The sequence below is a fragment of the Chionomys nivalis genome, chromosome 4 (genome assembly GCF_950005125.1).
Source record: "Chionomys nivalis chromosome 4, mChiNiv1.1, whole genome shotgun sequence".
Taxonomy (NCBI): domain Eukaryota; kingdom Metazoa; phylum Chordata; class Mammalia; order Rodentia; family Cricetidae; genus Chionomys; species Chionomys nivalis.
In genome coordinates, this window is record NC_080089.1 from 26,801,581 (window position 1) to 26,808,041 (window position 6,461).

The 6,461-nt window shown below is 44.2% G+C and overlaps 1 pseudogene; it reads right to left on the bottom strand.

The window, feature by feature from the left end:
* Nucleotides 1–2,553: 2,553 nt before the first annotated feature.
* LOC130873721 (glutathione S-transferase P-like) lies at nucleotides 2,554–3,258 on the bottom strand (annotated as a pseudogene).
* Nucleotides 3,259–6,461: the final 3,203 nt, after the last annotated feature.

The window sequence follows — 6,461 nt, forward strand, 5'->3', positions numbered from 1 at the left end:
TGCGAGGGGGACACCCACACACTGAGACAATGGGGATGTTCTATCGGGAACTCACCAAGTCCAGCTGGCCTGGGTCAGAACAAGCATGGGATAAAACTGGACTTGCTGAACATAAATGAGGACTACTGAGAACTCAAGAACAATGGCAATGGGTTTTTGATCCTACTGCACATACTGGCTTTGTGGGAGCCTAGGCAGTTTGGATACTCCTCCTACTAGACCGGGATGGAGGTGGATGGTCTTTGGACTTCCCACAGGGCAGGGAACCCTGATTACTCTTAGGGCTGACGAGGGAGGGGGACTTGATTGGGGGAGGGAAATGGGAGGTGGGGGTGGGGAGGAGGCAGAATTCTTTAATAAATAAATAAATTAATTAAATTAAAAAAAAAGAAATACAGGTTAATAGATAGTCATCTATAATAGTCAAGTTTGTAGTCATAGTAATTGGGTTTTCTAGATATACAGAGATATATTTCAGATGGATAGGTGTTCTTCAAACCTTTCAAAGACTAACAAAACATGGCATTTAAAATGTTTTAAGAACTTAGAACTTTTAATGACAATGAGACACGCCTGATCCTGGCAGCACCAATCTACTTCAAGAGGATGATGGGCATCAAAGAAGCTCCTTATGAAGTTTGTTAGCCATTTGGGCAAGAAACTGTTCTTGCCTGGACTACTTAATGTTGTGCTATATGAACTGGACATACAGGACCCACAAAAAATGACTGCTAAACTTGCCTAAAGGTGAGATGATCCTTCAGTTCCTGCTTCAGAAAAGAATCTGCCAGACATTCTACAGAATGCACAAAAAAGTGACTGACAAACTACCAATATAGGTGAAACTGTCTTTAAAATTTCTTGCTTCATGGAAAAGTCTTCTCAATACTATGGGCCTGTAAGCTGAAGATGGGTGCCCCAATGTGACAAAACAAAACTGGGTGACTGTCCAGGCAGCAAGATGTCTTTGTCAGTTCTAGAGTTTTACAAGTTGCTTATAATGCACTTACTGTTTACTTAGGTAATATTATATCCTTCTAGAGTTTTTATGGAGTTACAAAACAGTTATAATTATAGTTTTCCTTAGTTATAATAAAAATAAAATAGGTATAAATATTGCAACTGTAAATCTTACTTAATAACTGTTTTTTAGATGTAATTCTACTATGTTAAAGTTAAAATCCTTCCTTTTTATTTAAACAGAAAAGGGGATGTGATGTGGAAGTCCCCTCTGTATGCTGTGAATATCATTGGTTAATAAAGAAGTAACTTTGAGCCTATAGCAGAGCAGAATAGGGCAAGGAGGGAATTCCAAGCAGATAGAGGAGGAGAAAGTATGCAGAGTGAGAGAAGCCATTTAGCTGTTGCAGGAGACAGAAACTGGAAGCTGGACAGAACTTTATCCATAGGCCACAACCATGTAGCAATACACAGATTAATCTAAGATATAAGATCTAGTTAAAAAATAATCATAAGCTAATAGGCCAAGGAGTATTTAGATTAATATAGTTTCTGCATGCTTATTTCAGTTCTGGGTGGTCAGGAAAGAAACAAGCAACCTCTGACAACAGTTAGTGAAGACAGTGAGTTGATGGCCGAGCTGACAATGGAAAGGGGTCTTCTTGTATTTTTCCCAAAGACCATAAAGTCTTTTGACACTTTGGAGACATCTCCACCAGGGCAGTCTCGAGGGAGAGACTAGGTGGCTTTCTTGATCTCCCATCCCCAAGGCTGGTGTCTACAATCTCTGCTCTTCAGACTTTGACCACGGGTCTGCAGAGCCTTGCCATCTCCCTTAGTGTTGTGCACCAGGGACTTGGGCTTCCCCATCTGCTCATCAGGTGGCCCATCTGTTGCTGCTGTCACCATTCTTGGTCCCTTCCTCAGGTGCTGGCAACATAACAGCAGACTCGACCTTTGAAAAGAGGTTTTAATCTGGCATTTAGAGATCCCAGTCAGCAGCAAATGTTCTGAGAAAACCTCTAATTATACATTTTTCAGAGCTCCCAAGGGCTCTGAAATTGTCTGAGACATTGTTTGAAGTCTCTTGTTAGGACTTATTTCAGCTGGAGACAGGTCACAAGAAGGGTGCAGGCAGATGACTTGGCTTTACCTCAGAGGTACTTCTCTTGGAGTTCCAGAGTAGAAACTTGAACTTGACTGAAGACTGGCCATCATGTTATAACTCATTCATTTATAGTATATGTAAACATCTAGATATAAGTGGCTTTTCTATCTGAGGCCACTCTTCAAAAATTTTGTCTATCTATCTATCTATCTATCTATCTATCTATCTATCTATCTATCTATCTATCTATCTATCATTTGTGAGACAGGCTTTCACTGTGTAGCCCTGGCTGTCCTGGAACAACTCACTCTGTAGAACAGGTTGGCCTCTAACTCACAAAGATGCACCTATCTCTGTCTCTTGGGTGATAGGATTAAAGGTGTGCACCACCACGGCCTGGCTCACTGTTTTTTTTTTTTTTTCTGTCTTACAAACTTTATTAGTGCTGGGGAGTGGAGGACAGGCAGCTCCGGTCTCTCCGTACATTACTGCTTGCCGTTGCCATTGATGGGACGGTTCACATGGTCAGGGGAGGACAGGTAGGCCTTGATCTTGGGCCGGGCACTGAGGCGTGCCACATAGGCACTGAGCAGGGGGAAGTTATCCAGGCAGCCAGGGGCCAGGACCTGGTGGATCAGCAGCAGATCTAGCAAGTTGTAATCGGCGAAGGAGATCTGGTCACCCACGATGAAGGCTTTGTCTCCTTGTTTCTGGGACAGCAGGGTCTCAAAAGGTTTCAGGTGTCCAGGCAGGGCCTTCACGTAGTCATCCTTCCCTTCCTCATATTTGGTGTAGATGAGGGTCATGTATTTCAGGCGAAGGTCTTCCACCCCGTCATTCACCATATCCACCAGGGCAGCCTCCTTCTGATCTTTTCCATAAAGCCCAAGGGATCAGCCCAGGTGCCTCAAGATGGCATTAGATTGGTACAGGGTAAGGTCTCCATCCTGAAACTAGGGGAGCTGCCCATACAGACAGGTGGACTTGAGCAAGCCTTTCATCCAAGTCTCCTTGGACACCACCTCCTCCTTCCAGCTCTGGTCCTGGTCAGCCAGTAGTATGCGCATGGCCTCACAGCGCCCTCAAACTGGGAAGTAGACAATGGTGTACGGCGGCATGGCTGCTGCGTAGACGGAGGCACGAATTCCGAGCTGCGTAGACGGTAATGGATCTTGGGTGTGGAAGCCAGCCCTGGCTCACTGTTTTGTTGTTGTTTGTTTTTTAGTAGCCTCCTGAGGTGCTGACTTGAAGCCTCCCACAGGTTGCGTGTTTTAAACACAACACACAGACAATGCCAACTGGGAACTCTCTGCTTTTACACAAACCAGGAGACTTCTCTTTCCTAGTGGCACACAATGGGGCAAATAGAAAGAAGATGTTGTGAGGCAGAGGGACAGTTATGCTGAATGGCCCAGGAGGAAACAGGAAACAGAATGAAGTATCATTCACTGCTATGGTTCCCCATCTGAGGAACGCTGGCTTCTGGAGCTAGGAGCCTGGAGAATATTTCCCAACTTTGTTCCTCATGATAAACCTCCATCTGATATCTTCCTCTGCCTACCCAGAAGGGCTCTGCAATGTTTAGCAGACCCAAGTCCTGCAAAACTGCACTGAGTCAACATCTGGGAGATCACAGGGACGAGGAAGGAGGACAGGAAGAAGATGGGTTAGAAGAACCCCCTTGACTCCTTTACATCCTCTTTCTCCTCCCTCCCGGTTTACATGCTCATCTGCTCATTCATTTAGTAACTTAATACACAAGCAAGGGACAGTGGAAAAAGTTCTACCCCCATGGAGTTTCACTGCCTGTGGGAAAGATGGATAATATATAGATAACTGAACTGTCAAGTAGAGATGAAGAAAATGGGTGGGATGAGGGTTTGTGTGTGAGAGCATGCTTGCATTTAAGGTGGCTTCTCTTAAGGGCTTCCTGAACTTTTAGAATGTATTTTAGTAGAGATCAGAAAGAAATGGGGGCTGGACAGATGGCTCAGTGGTTAAGAGTACTGCCTACTCTTTCAAAGGTCCTGAGTTCAATTCCCAGCAACCACATGGTGGCTCACAACCATCTGTAATGAGACCTTGGGCCCTCTTGAGGAAAATACCTGGTCAGTCGTCCTCATCAAATTAGACCATGAAACCCAGTATGGACAAATTCAACAGAACCGCCATATACGGGCTGCCCATGCATGATTCAGCATTGCCAGGGCATAGATTTCATTCATTTCCAAATAAAATGAACGAATAAGCTAGGTGGAACGGGGCGGAGGATGATTGCAAAGGGAGTGAGCAAGACATAGCCCTTGGATGAGGCCAGTGCTCTGCACACTGAAGGAGGGAAAGGAGGCTGCTTTACTTTAGAAGTACCAAGGGAGGCAGATGAGGAAGTCACCAGACTCCAGGGAACCTTCAGAGGCTGGTGACACATCTCGGGGGACTGGAAATGTAAGCGGGTTTCAGCTGGCATACATTTAAAGAACTTGGTGTGTCTGTAGTATTTTCTGTTTCTTCCCTCAGAGGCCGTTATTTCACAGGAAAGAGCAACAGTCTGCACAAGTGTCTTCAAAGTCTCACGTGGAAATGGACTTGTCCTAGCCCACAGCACCACTTGGAGGTGAGATCTTTAAGAGACCGGACCTAATGAGAAGTTGCATGTCACTGGAGGCAGCCTTCAAAGGGGATGTTGGGACTCAAGTTGCTTCCCTCTTTTGCATTCTGGCTCGGAGGTGAAAGGCTGCCTGTCCATACTTTTCTAGCATGACCTGTTGTCTCACCACAGGCTGAAAGCCAAACCATTCTTGGTATACGTTGTTCTCAGGTGTTTGTTAGAGCAATGGCAGGCTGGCTGGTAAGGGCCGTCAGGAGACAATCCTTATGATTTTTTTTTTTAGAGGGATTTACAAGGTAAAGTCACTGTGTCCCAAAGGACATTCCAAGGAGACACATCTGCGCTAGACCTGTAACCTTTAATGTTCAACCAAAGGTAGTGCTGGCCTCAGGCTGTGACACTCTTCTGCCTACTCTGTGGTCCCCTTTTATCACACTCTTATTTCAGGGACTGGAGATCTAGCTCAGTTGGTAGATGCTCCATCTTGCATAAAATTGGGTGTTGTGGCACATGCCTGTAATTCTCTAGGGATGGAAATTAGGAGGTCAAATATATATATATCACATCTAAGGCCAGCCTGGGCTACACGAGATCCTGCTTCAAACAAAACAAAACAAGCAACATTTCAAAAGGTTACTTGTCTTCAAAAGATCCTGACCAATAGAGACTTCTAAGGAATATAAACTGATTTCCATGGTTGAGTCCCATCATCCTCACTATGATGCCCAGATTAAATCACTGTTTCTTTTCTCCTCTCTTCCTCTTTCTCCTCCTTCCCCTTGCCTCCCCATCCTCTACCTTTAGAGCTGGGGATTAAACCCAGGGCCTTGTACATATTGCACAAGCACCTACCACTAAGCTCTAGTCTCCGCTCTACTTTCCTCTTTTAAACTTTATTTTATTTATTATTATTGCATGTGTGTGACTGCAGGCAGTGCATCTAGCAAAGCATTGCGTACGAAGGTCAGAGGACAACTTTTGGAAGTTAATTTCTTCCACCATGGAAGTGTGTGTGCTGACATCACTTTTGCCTGCTGAGCCCTCTTCTTAAAGAGCCAGACTGGTGTTGTGAACTTATCCTCCAGGAGTCTTGGAGCAGAGACATGAGCTCTCACTCCCCACACTATCTTATCTAGGATGTTTGGATAAGATCTCCCTCCAGAGTAAGGACAAATTTGTTCTGGTCCAACATAATAATAATAACAGCGTCTCTCCTGGGCCAACGTCAGGTAAGCTGATCACCCATTCCATTTAAGAATCTGTATTTCCTGTTCCTCCCAGTCAGTGACACCTGGCCTTTTCCCATTCTCTCATAGGTACTAGGCTTTAAGAAACATTGATTTTTGGCCACTGCTCTTGTTTCTGACCTGGAAGTCATGAATGGTGCCAGCATCCATAATACTAAAGCTCTGATTGGTTCCATGCTAGCTCATAGTTGAAGTAAAACCTAGACTTTTCAAGATGCTTAACTGGAGACTTCCATGTTTATGGCAAGTTTTTATTTTATTACTACTATTATTGTTTTTTTTTTTTTTTTTTTTTTTTCTAGACAGGGTTTCTTTTTGTAGCCCTGGTTGTCCTGGAACTAGCTCTGTAGACCAAGGTGGCCTTGAACTCACAGAGATCCACCTGCCTCTGCTTCCTAAGTGCTGGGATTAAGGTTGCACCACCACTGTAGGTTCTTGATGCTATGTTTTTTATTTTCTTTATGTTTATTTTATGGCAGGTTCTTTAACTGCCCTGCTATCATCTTTTTTTTTTTTTTTTTTTTTTTTTTTTTTTTTT